Source organism: Spermophilus citellus, assembly GCF_964194105.1.
Source record: "Spermophilus citellus genome assembly, chromosome: X".
Lineage (NCBI taxonomy): Eukaryota > Metazoa > Chordata > Mammalia > Rodentia > Sciuridae > Spermophilus > Spermophilus citellus.
The window spans coordinates 80908849-80921970 of record NC_138190.1 but is presented as its reverse complement, the minus strand read 5'-3'; the positions used below and the strand labels follow the sequence as shown (position 1 = coordinate 80921970).

At 36.1% G+C, this 13122-nt stretch overlaps 1 protein-coding gene and 1 pseudogene across 2 annotated transcripts in view; both read right to left on the bottom strand.

Moving 5' to 3' along the window:
- The window catches only part of LOC308639592 (transmembrane protein 182-like), a 569067-nt gene that overhangs the window by 162519 nt on the left and 393426 nt on the right, over positions 1-13122 (bottom strand). The window lies entirely within an intron of this gene.
- LOC308638944 (ATM interactor-like) lies at positions 2746-3955 on the bottom strand (annotated as a pseudogene). Its single transcript has one exon. The product of its transcript is annotated as an ATM interactor-like (transcript).

Genomic DNA, 13122 nt, shown 5'->3' with positions numbered 1-13122 from the left:
TGGGAACTTCATCATCATGGATATGGAGCTACAAAATGGAAACAGAACTGCGGGAACTTCACTAGCCTGTTATCCAGAATTTCTAGACCCATTCGCTCTTGTATTCCTCCTCCTGACCGCTGGTCTTTCTCAGCCAGTCCCTCTCACTGGGCCTCCAGCCAGAAGCTAATGTGGTGTCTTTTCTTCCCTCTTCTTCTCCTTGCCTTCAGTATCTTTGGTGTTCTTAGGCTCATCATGTGGTGCACCTGGATCATGGAGTTCGCGGAGGCCCTCAGACAGGACAGCTGGCTGACTCCCCCCATTTGCAGGGACAAGGATTGGATGGAGACTATCCATGACCTATGGCTTCGAGGAACTTTCATTGATTTTGGCCCCAAGGAAATTCACATCTTCAGTGTCCTGGCCTTTACAGCTATGTTTCTCTTGTCCCTGCACCCTGACCATCACTCCCTTCCTTCACACTCCTCATTTCGCTCTCCAGCAGGAAGTAGGCAGAGGATCTCATTGCCCTGCTCCCAACACAAAAACAAGAAGGGAGGAATGTTGGGTGTGTGGGAGACTCCCCATTCTCAGGAGAACATCATGGAATCCCTTACCCCCCCTCCTCTCCAAAGGGCACCAAGTCAAGAGCACTAAATTCATAGGTTTCCTCAACCAATCCCCACAAGACACAGTGTCCACTTGCTATTCCTGAGACACCCTGCCAATCAGCACCCACCACATTCCCTATGCAACCCTTCTTAAGCCGAAGCTTGTAAGCACAATCTTTCTTCTCTCTCTTTGCCCTCCTCCTCTCCACTCTCTGCTCTCTGCCTCTCCCTCCACAGCCCTCCAATAAAAATCTCTTGGTTGAAACATTGTCTTGGATGAGTCACTCACCTTTCAGGCTTTCCTTTACATCTATGATCTGAATCACACTGGATAAAATTTGTTTTCCCATTTCAATTGCATTTCTGTAGGAGCACCATGGGCTACAGATATGTATTGATAAGGCAATGTCAAATATTTATTGTGATCTCCAGAATTCCTGCAGCAGCATGTTCATGAAGGAGCACCACAAGTTGTCTCCCTACCTTAGTTATCTGTTCACAAGTTGAGAAACATAGGGCACTTTTCATACAGTAGCTTGTGTGTAAATTTAGATTGCCTTTCTGTTTTACAGGTGTGTCCATGAAATATCTGTCTTCAGTGTTTTTCTCTCTTTTCTTTTTTGTTACTCCCCTCTTCTGTGACCTGGTATTGCCACCCCAACTGACTTGGTGACTATATTCTCCAAAGCAAAAGGAGTATTAGCACCTGCTGGAATGGTTACTCAGTTACTCCCTTTACTCACAGAAATAGCTTCTCTGATGCCACTCAAGGCAAATTCACTGCTCCCCTAACTCTCCTGCAGTTGGCTCTCAACAAGTTCACCAGCATCATGAATCCTCAGCATAGAAGTGGGAAGTGGGGCTCCTTGGAAAGCCAGGCCAGCCCAAGAAAACTGGAGTGGGGGCCACTCTTGGTCCTATCTGAGGTGCCAAATTTGTCTCCAAAAGCTCAGTCCTTGTCCCTAATGCCAATCTAATAACAAGGATATGGTTTTGAGAAAAAGAAAAATGAAGGTTTAATGCTTTTCTAGCAAAGGAGAAACAAGGGAGATTACTATCCCAAAGGCTGAGATACTGTCCATCAGTAGGAATAAGGGCTTTCAAAGAGTGACTCAAAGGCTACATTCCATGTGTTCTCTGTCTGGAGTTGTAATTCACTTGTTAATTTGGGAGATATTTGGTTCTGAGATCTTCTGGTACCATCAATTCTATAGTGGGTGTGTACTCAGGGACAGATAACTCTGTCTAGGATAAGGAAAAAAAGATAATCCTATTTCCCCTAAGATTAGAGAGGGGGAGAGTTTAGGAAGAAGCAGGGAGAGAGTAAGAGAAAGAAACTTGTCCATTTTTTTAAATGTATATTAATTCATTTTAATTTTGCATAACATTAGAACTCATTTGACATAATTATAAAAGCATGGAATATAATTGCTCTAATTCAGTCCCCAATACTTCCCTTTTCCTTCTCTCCTCCATCCCCTGCTCCCTTTCCTCTATTGTAGTGATCTTTCTGTTACTGAGTTCTTTCCTTTTTAACTAGTGCCTCATAGATATACATAATGGTGAGATTCACTATGGTACATTTACATACGTACATAGAAAAGGTAGGTCATATGCATCCCACCATTCTTCCCTTATCCTGTCCCTCCTCCCTTCTCCTCAATCCTCTTCCTCTACTCCACTGATTTTTCTTCTAATTTAATGAGATTTCCCCCTTTCCTTTTCTTCTTTTTTCCCTTTCCCCCCTTATTTTTGACTAGCTTCCATATATCAGAGAAAACGTTTGACTTTGTTTTTTGGCAATCTGCAATCTGTATACGGGGTAAAAATGGGAGTTCATAACACACTTGAATCAAAGTGTGAAATATGATATATCAAGAACTATGTAATGTTTTGAACAACCAAAAAAAAAAAAGAAACTTGTCCATTTTTAAAAAATAAGTTGCAATGGTAGAGCAGCAAGTGTTATAGTCAAAGCATAAAGTGGACCACTGTTACACACGCCCAATTTATTTTTTTGGATCAACATCTTATACTTTATAATACATTTATATACAAATTCATGTTTATATGTACAAAAGGCAATGAATCCACAAAGAATCTAAGAAACTGCATTATCAGTTACATTCAACAAAGTTACTACTGTTGTCCCTTTTCACAATTTTCTACATCTGGAAGGAAATGGTAAGCACCATCTTATGTGGACTTTATGTTTAGAGTTGGAGACTGCGTGCAGGTCAGGACACATCTGAATTTCTGCAGAGCTGAACAGAGACTTCATCATGTTCCAGGAGAAGTTGGCCAGAAGAAAGTCATCCATTGCTGTCTGAGTTTTATTGCTGGTGAAGAACCAGCTATCCAGGGTTTCAAAACTTGAACACTTGTTCTATGTTTCTGTACTATTTAATGAACCTCCAGAGCAGATAGGTTTGGAGCAGAGGAGAGTCCTTCAATCTGGGTCTCTGTGTCAGATGAATTATTGCCCATGGAAAAGCTGGGGTGTTTCAGGATGCTGCCAAGGGGCAGATGAGCACTATTGTCTAAAAAGTTTAAGTCTGTCTGCATTTGTGTGTCAAATATCTCAAGGCCTAGGAAGTGAGAATTTGCCCTGCAACCATAGGGCTGGGCAGATGAGTCTGAAATTAAGAAGTGAGTATGAATCTCTATGTCCAGTGATTCCAAGACTGGCTCAGTGTTCCCAGTGCTAAATTCACTATGTTCAGTTTTAGTCTGGATATTTGAAGCTGGGAAGAATTCTTCAATATCAAAATCTATTTCAGGATTCTGGATTTGGCCAGATGGCATCTGAGTGTCAGGCCCACCGTTTGCATCAGACAAAAACCACAATTATCCAATGTCTGATGAGGCAGATTACTTTAGAAGATATTTTCTAAATCACTTAATAATTCTATGGCTTGGGTCTGATTATCTGTCATGTTATGTGAAGGAAGCACACTATTCTGTGCATTGAAGCCCCAAATTGGAGCAGATTTCTCAATATGTTGATTTAAAGTCTTAGGGTCATTCTGAGTTAACAAACTATGAGTAACTGTCTCTGCTACTAAGCTGCTGCTTATAAAATTCTCTGCAGGAACACTGTGAGATGAAAGTACACTCTCAAAAATGTCTCTGTACATTCTAGCTTTTCCCCTCTGTATTTGGCCTTCTGCAGGAGTTTGCATCCAACTGGTCTGGGTTTCTCTGGAGATCCCACCAGGCTGATAACAAGGGTCCATAAACACATCACTCTGAGCAGCTATAGATAAAGTTACCATAGAAATGTTCAGAAGCATCTGGGTATAAATACTAATGAAAAGGGATTCTTGAGAATCAAGTGACAGATAAGGCTGAGAACAAAATGACATGGAGGAGTCAAGGCCAAACCACTGTGCAAGAAGGTATGAGGTTTTATGATGCATAGGACAGATCCATCTGTATATTGATTGAAGAAATACCATTCTTTTGATATGTATTCACTTATAAAACATTATACTGATTTTAACAAAGTTCATTTGAATGCTGGTACTTACTGGCTCAACAACAGGATTTATAATTTTAAAGAGGTGTGCTCTCTTTAAGACAGCAAGCCTCTGACTCTAGGCAAAGGCTTAGGGTTCCTACTGTTAAGGGATTCAAGTACCAAGGACCTGCGGTGGAGTCCTAATTCTAACCGAACTGCCGCAGGCTCAGGCAAAGAGTCAGAGGTAGGCAAAAGACAGGCACAGGAAAGAAATATGTGACTGGAAGTTTAACCAGAACCACTTTGGTCTTTGGTAGAACCATTTCTTAGGATATCTCAGAGGTGTTGTGACACTCTACTATATGGCATTAAAGCTGCATGAATCTACAAAAGAGGTTATTAATTTTATATCTGAAGTTTCTAGTTCTTGAGCATTTGATTGAGGGGTTGGTTGGGTGCTCACTGGTTCAATGGTCTTAATAGATAACTTCTGGTTTTGTTGGTAGTTTCCATTTGCTTTTAATAAGTGGATCTCTATGTTCTGCAGGGATCTCATACCAAATGTGAGACTGTAATGTTGTTCTGCTGGGTAGGGACAGTGGCATGTGCACTGGAATGTCTTGCAACATTCCTCTGTTTGCCTTATCAAGTTTCACTTTGTACAATAGGCACTGCTGCACTCATTGCATTTATGCTGCTTCTCAGCATGCATTTTCAAAAAGTGCTCTTTTATGAGAGAAAACTGAGAAAATGATCTTCCGAGACCTCTAGGGCACCCTTCAATTGGACAACAATAGAATTTTGGTATGATTTTCCAATCTTGACCATGTACATATTGAGCACCAGCTGTTGGGTAGGATCTTGCTGCAGCTATGCAGGGATCAATGGAAAGCGGAATCAGCTCTTGCAGGCAGCACCTGGGCCTAGGGCTGATGAAATGCTGCTGTGAGGCTGCCCATAACAGGATCAGGGGTCGGGACAGTGGTTGTGGAGGCTCCCTGCAGAGCCTCCAGGACAACAGGAGCGCTCTCTGACAGAGCCATGGGTTCAGCTGCCATGGCCTCCAAGGCTGCTGTGACTCCCTGCCTATGGATAATCTTTTATCCTTGGTTTAAAACACCAGAATTTCTGGATCTTTCTGGGCCTTCAACCCATTATTGAATTTCAGTAAATTTCCTCAGTCATCTGCCTCACTGAGAAGTAGTATTCCTGCTGCTTCAACTCTGAATTGCAGAAATCTTGAAAATTCAGTCTTCTTCAATTCCATCTTTGCTCCCCCTCCACCATGCTGTATAGTTTTCATATTTATTGTGACCTTTATTAGTTTTGATGAGGGTAATGCTGCCCTTAAGGAATATGTTTGCAAGACCTCATTCCCCTTTTATTTTTTTAAATGATTGAAGACAGAATTGTTAACTCTTATTTAAATATTTGATATCAATCAACAATGAAGCCATGTGGTCCTGTGCTTTTCTTCAATAGGAGACATTTTATTCTTGATTCAATCAAGTTACTTCATATGAATCGGCTTATGTTTTCTATTTCTTCATTATTCAGTCTTGACTAATGTGTATGTGTCTGGGAATTTTGTAATTTTGTCAAGGTTATCAAGTCTGTTGGCCTTATTTTACATAATAATATCATGATATTTATGTTTCTGTGATGTTAGTTATAATACCTTCCTTTTTATCTATGAATTCACTCAAGTCTTCTCTCCTTTCTTTTTTTTTGTGATAGATGTAACTATGGGTTTTTCCATTTTTAAATATATTTTTAAATAGGTCTTTATTTTTCAGCTTGTATTGACCATTTTATTTATTTCTACTCTGATCATTAGTATTTATTTACTTCTTATAAAGTAGGGTTTATTTGTTCTTGTTCAATTCCATGAGATGCAGCAGAATTTAATAATTTGAGATCTTTCTGTTTTTTGATGTGGGCCTATATTGCTATAAATGACCCTCTTAATATTGTTCTTGCCATATTTTATAGAATTTTATATGTTGTTTCCAGAAACATTAAAAATTTCTTTCTTGATTTCTTCCTAGATCAATTTGTTGTTCATTGGTTAGTTGTTTAACTTCCATGTTTTCCAACTTTCTTTTCTTATTGATTTGTAGTTTTTATTGTGTGGTTATAAAATATACTCAATGTTATTTAAGTATTTAATTTTTTGAGACTATTTATATGTCAGGCACAGGGGGACACTCTTGGATTCCAAGTAATTTGGGAACATGAGACAGAATGATTTCAAGTTCCAGTCCAGGCCCAGAAACTTAGACTCTGCCTTAAAATAAAAATAAATAAATAGAAAGAACTGGGAATTTAGCTCAGTGATAAAGCATTTCTGATTTTAATATCCACTAAAACAAGCAAACAAAAATTACAAACAAAAAATAATATAACAATGCTGTGATAAGACTTGTTTTTTTTTTTTTTTGAGTGAGAGAGAGGAGAGAGAGAGAGAGAGAATTTTTAATATTTATTTTTTAGTTCTTGGCGGACACAACATCTTTGTTGGTATGTGGTGCGGAGGATCGAACCTGGGCCGCACGCATGCTAGGCGAGCGCGCTACCGCTTGAGCCACATCCCCAGCCCGATAAGACTTGTTTTGTTACCTGTTGTATGGTCTATTGTGGAGAATATACTATGTATGATTGGGAATAATGTGTATTCTGCATCTGTTGGATTGGACATTTCATATAAACTTCTGTTAAGTCCATTTGATCCAGAACATATTTTAACTTTATTTTTTTGTTGATGTTTTATTTCCTGGATGATCTCCATGGCTGAGAATGTGGACATAAAGGCTCCCACTAATATTTTATTGGAGTGCATCTCTCCTTTGTATTTTATAATATGATATATATATATATATATATATATATATATATATATATATATATATACACACACACACACACACACACATACACTCTGATAATTGGTGAATGTATATTTGGAATTGTTCATTTCTGTTACTGAATTGAATACCTTGCTGTTATGTAATGACTTAAGTTTTCTTCTTCTGCTTTGGTTTAATATTTATTTTATCTAACATAAATATGGCTTTTTTGGCTTATATTTTCATGGGATATCTCATTTATTACTGCATTGAAAGTCTATGTGTGAAACTAAAAAATAAATATTAAAAAATTCTCTCTCTCTCTCTCAAAAAAAAAAAGAAAGTCTATGTGTGCCATTAGAGTTAAAATGAGTTTCTTTTTTAATATTTAATCAGTACATTATAATTATGCAAAATAGTAGGGTTTATCGTGACATGTTTACATATACACATAACATAATTTGCTCCAATTAATTCCTCAGTACTTCCCATATCACTTCTATCTTCCATGCCACCATTTCCTTACCTCTATTCTTCTGGTCTTCCTTCTATTTATTTACATGTATAATTTTTTCATTGGTGTATTAAAATTAAACATGAAAAGTAGAATTCATTGTCGTACATTCATGCATGCATATAGGATAATTTGGTCAATTTATTTCCCCAGTTCTCCTTTCTTTTCATGCCTCCTACCTCTTTGATCTACTTGTCCCTTAATGATCTTCTTATATGTTTTTCAGTCCTCTTTTTATTCCAATTTTTTCCTCCAGTTTCTGTATATGAGAGAAAACTTTCAGATCTTGAGTACGGCTGAGTAGAACTCCATTTCACTTGGCATGACATTCTCTAATTCCAACCATTGGCCTGAAAATGACATAATTTGATTCTTCTTTATGGCTGAGTAGAACTCCATTTGTATATGTAACACATTTTCTTTCTCTGTTCACCAATTGATAGACAAAGTAGGCTAGTACCATATTTTGGTTATTGTAAATTGTGCTATTGTAAACATTGGAAGGCTAGAAGTTGAGCAGTAAAGAGACATTTTTTTCAAAAGAATAAATGGAAATGGCCAAAAATATAGGAAAAAATGTTCAACTCTATCAATCAAGGAAACTCAAATAAAAACTACACTGAGATTTTTATCTTACCCAAGTTAAAATAGTGATTATTTAGAATATAAATAATAATGAATACTGGAGAGTATGCAAGAAGAAAGGGACACTTATACAATGTTAGTGGGATTTCAAATTATTAAAACTTTCACTTTGAATTCAATATGGAGAGTCTTCAAAAGACTTGAAAAGAAATTACTGTTTGATCCAGCTATTCCACTCCTGTATATCTGTAATGAAGTTTGTATCTTGTAAGCAATAGTGTTAAACATTTTGATTTTAATCTATTCAAGGCAAATATCAATGAGGAAGGTTTTAGGACACATATGTTGCATTTTTTTTTCTAATTTGGTTGTACTTTCTTTCTTTCTCCAAATATAGTCTTCAATTATGGTTAAATTGTTTATTCTAGTAATACGTTTGGATTACTTGTTTATTGCTTTTCATTGTTTATTATATATTTTTATTTTTGATCACTATGATTATAAACAAGCTCGTTAAGTATGATAGCAACTAATTTACAGTTCCACCATCAATGTATAAGTGAACCTTTTTCTCAACATCTCACTATTTGCAGTAGTTATTTGCATTCCATATTTTGTGAAATAACTATTTAGTTATTTTGACTATTTATTGATTGTGTTATTATATTGGATTATGTTGATTATATTATATTATCTTATATTATATTATATTATAGCTATTAATCTCCTGTCAGAGGAGTACCTGGCAAAGATTTTCTCCCATTCTATATGCTCTATCTTTACACACTTAATTGTTTTCTGTGGCATGTGAATATTTTAAATTTAAGATCATCACAGTTTTGGTTCATTTTTGTAATCCATGTATTTTCCTTTATTATTTCCATTATCATATAAAATTTTCCTAATGCATTTTTTGTTTTTTTTCATCACATTTATAATGGCTTCTTTTAATTTTTTTTTCTTAATCTGACATCAGGCTGGTCTCAGCATTTTGGTCTCTTGCTCTTCCTCCAATGTATTGTGCAGACTTTCCTTTGTCTTGTGTGTTTTATAATTTTGGTCCTTACTAGGTATCCACAGAAATATATTGCAGAATATCTGGATACAATGCTCTTCCACTGAGGTTTAATTTCCATTGATTGTTTCAGTTTTATGTAATTTTTGCTTGTTCACTGGCTGGATTATTTTAATAAAATCTATTGTTCTCATCACTACATTAGCTTTGCAATATTATTCATCACAGGGTATGGTCTTGATTTGTGTATTCCTTGCAAAATGGGAAAGCTGGATTATAAGTCTAGGTGCCCATCAAAAGATTAATGGAAAAAGAAAATGTGGTACATCTATGAAATGGAGTATTCATTCATAAAGAAAAATAATATCCTGCCATTTTCAGCAAAATGTTTGCAGCTGAAAATTTGGGTAATTCTCAGCTTTTCCATTCTGAAAGGAATGAGAAAACCTGTTCAGAAGAGAATAAATGTTGTGACCAAATGGCAATTTTATAATAAGGCTAGATATTTTGACAGACTATATGAATTATTGTTCAAGGAAATTGAAGAATATAGAGGATTTCTTGCTACTTGATGTATGTTGCTCAGGACAGCTTCTTTTGTAGGTTCCTTTTACCATACATACCATTGCACTTTCAGGATGCTCCAGATGCAGATCTTTATGGCTCTGATGAGGTGTAGGCCAAATTGGCCTCCCATCCCTGGAGCACTGCCTCCACGCAGCAAAGCCACGGGGTAAGAACCATTTACAAACTGTAATTGGAGGATATTATTATGTCTCAATTTTCATGATAGGTGCCTATAGAAAAGATCTTCAATGTGACTACAGATATTTATTTTTTTAGTTGTAGATGGACACAATATCTTTGTTTTATTATTTTTTAATATGTCATGCTGAGGATTGAACCCAGTACTTTATACATGTGAGGCAAGAACTCTGCCAATGATCTACAATCCCAGGCCAACTACAAACATTTTTATACCTGATGGTCCCAATTATTTTAAATGGTCACGTAACACAATTCATCATTTAAGCATTATGATTTTAACTGATTTATTTATATCTATTATTAGGGTACCAAATCTACCCAGGCCTGCTAAAAGATGAAGTACCTTATATGCCCTGTCTCTCTTTAGAGGGACCTGCCAAACTTTTATATTCCATTCACATGGTTTTCATGAGATCTCACTTTTTTGATGGTCTTATAAATCAGAATTTTGTATACTTTATTCTTTTCATTGTTATTTGAATGGTAGAAATAATACTTGAATTAATTGATTAAAAACTTCCAGTGTTAATACCGTTACAACTTCTTCAATAGCACTTTAGATCAATTTCCCCAACTCACTTCACCTACCTTAAGTATTTATTTTATTTATTTTTAAAAGGTACTGAGGATCAAACCCAGTCCCTCACATGTGCTAGGCCACCACTCTACCACTATGCTACAACCCCAGACCAGGTTGCTGTCGTTTGAAGGTACCATGTTATATGCACTGGGGCTGTGGCTTAGTGGAAGAGCACTTGCCCAGAATGTATGAGGCACTGGTTCAGTTCTCAGCAATGCATGTGAATAAAAAGTAAATAAATAAAGGTTCATAACCAACTAAATTTTTTAAATACCATGTTATAAATAAATTTTCATGAGCTTCAATGCATCCTCAAAGCAAAAATTTATAATAGGCAAATTGAAAATAATAAGCAAGTAATCAAACTCACTACTATTTACAAAGTGATTTACAAATCACTTATTTACAAAGGAAGACTGTAATAGAACAAAATAAAGAAATTAATTATAACAAAAATTAGAAAATTTGTTACGTAATGATTACATAGAACCTTATATAAGGAGAGATTCAAAATGGCAAAATAGTGCTATACAGCATTTCTCTTAGCTTGGCTACCCATAACTCAAACAGTGAGAATACCATGTCACCCTGAGTCCTAGAATGAAAAGTCCTGAGACTCGAGGGCAGTCGGCCTTAGCTAAGCAACAAAATTTTTGACTATTTAGTCAGAAATTTTAAAAAAGGAGGAACTTCACCACCAGAATTTATTTATCTTTCACCATTCAGGAGCCATCTTGGTATTGCAGCATGCAAGAGCCTACAGAAACTGAAACCCTGATCTGTGAGTTTGCACCTAGGTCTGTGTGGGACTGTCAGAGCCTAGGAATCCAGTGAAAAGGCAGAAACTGGGAGCATTTCATCAAGTGGATCATAGGTTAAAGAGGCTGGATAAAGGTGAGCTTTCCCCAGCTCCACAAGTCCTCATGCACATGGAAATGTACTGGGTCCACAACTCCCTCACCAGTTCAGCATACACCAATCCCCAGGTTCCATCAGGTCCAGCATCAACCAGACACCCAACAGGACTTTCAGCTCCCAAATACCCAGTCTACCAACCCTTTCCTAGCCCCCAAAATGGCCCATTACTCACGGGTATGCAACTGAGCTACAGTTCTCAGTTCCTGGTCTTGATCCACCCAATACCAAACAATTCATCTTGACAGTTGTGCTCAACCCTCAGAACTGCCTGGGAGAGAAGTGTCTGACCAGAAATTTGAAAATACAGGGTGGGGGGATCAAATTTGAAGACTAAATCTGAGACCAGAAATTGTGGAGTCTGTAAGCAACATAAGGGACTAAGATCAGATTCATACATCTCAAGAGTAAAACACAAAAGAGAGTCCTGTGGTGCAGTCTTCCAAATTAGGCCAACAATTGCTATACCCACCTCCAGGAGTTCTACCTCCAGTACTAAACCTCCCACACTAGAAACCCTCTCCATTCTGAGGGTGGAGCTACCATCAAACTCCAGACAACTCCACCTACTAGCTGAGAAGGGAAGCTGCAATTGTTCAATTTTCCATCAAAATCCTGATATTCATTTTCTCTCTCTCTGTCTCTCTCCCCTTCTCTCTCTCTCTCTCTCTCTCTCTCTCTCTCTCTCTCTCTCTCTCATCTCTACCACTTTTGAAACCAAGTATATTTTATGCATGAGTTTATTGAGGACTGGAATGTCTGAATATTATATTACAGTTTTGTTATGTATTTTATTTTTACTTTTTTAATTTTTTTCTTTATTTTTCCTTTTTTTTCTTATTTGATATATATTTTTCCTCTCACCTATATATTTCCCTGGTTACTCATTATCTCTTTACTCCTGCTAACAGTCAGCCTCTCTTAATTCCTTTTTCACTCTTCTTATAACGATTTTCTTTTACTACTATCTTCTTTCCTATTCCTCATAAACAACACATCCTACACACTACTTCTGTTCTCACTTTTTCAGTTCGAGTATAATATAAATAAAACTGTAGTGAACATTTTATATGATATATATATATATATATATATATATAAAATATATGACACACACACACACACACACACACACAGATTTACCTCTGAACCATTCATAAGTATGCAACTAGAATTGTTAAAGCATAAATTCAGGATATTTAATCAAATGTACATACTCTTAAAATTCAACAATACAAAGACAAAAAATCCAGTAAAAATTTGTATGAGATTTAAATAATTTAAAAGAAGAATTTTAGGAGTAACCACAAAGCTCATTAAAAGGTGCTCAACTTCACTAATCACTAGAAAAATGTAAATTAAAATCACAATGTGATATTATCATACACTCTTTATAATGGCAGAAATCAAAAGTTCTGACAGTACTTAATTTTGGTTAGGATTTGGAGTTCATATATCTCTCACACTTTGCAGTTGGGAATATAAAATTACACAACCAATTTTGAAAAGAGTATAAAAATTTCTTAAAAACTTAAAATATATCCTTCCTTTATGCATTTGCACTTGTAGTTGAATACTTATAAACACTCATAGATGAATTCGTTATCATTTTCATTTCATGTAAAATGACTTGCTCTTTAGTCATATAGAGCCCAAGAATAAATAAATAAATAAATAAATACATAATAGAAATCAGAATCAATGCATATGGTAGCATATTTTTAGAAATTCATCAAAATATATACTTCAGATCTGTTTATTTCAGTATATGTAAGTATATGTTAACATTACTTGCATTTAAGAAAATTTTTAAAAAGTCTCCAAATAGGAAATATCAGAAATAGAGAAA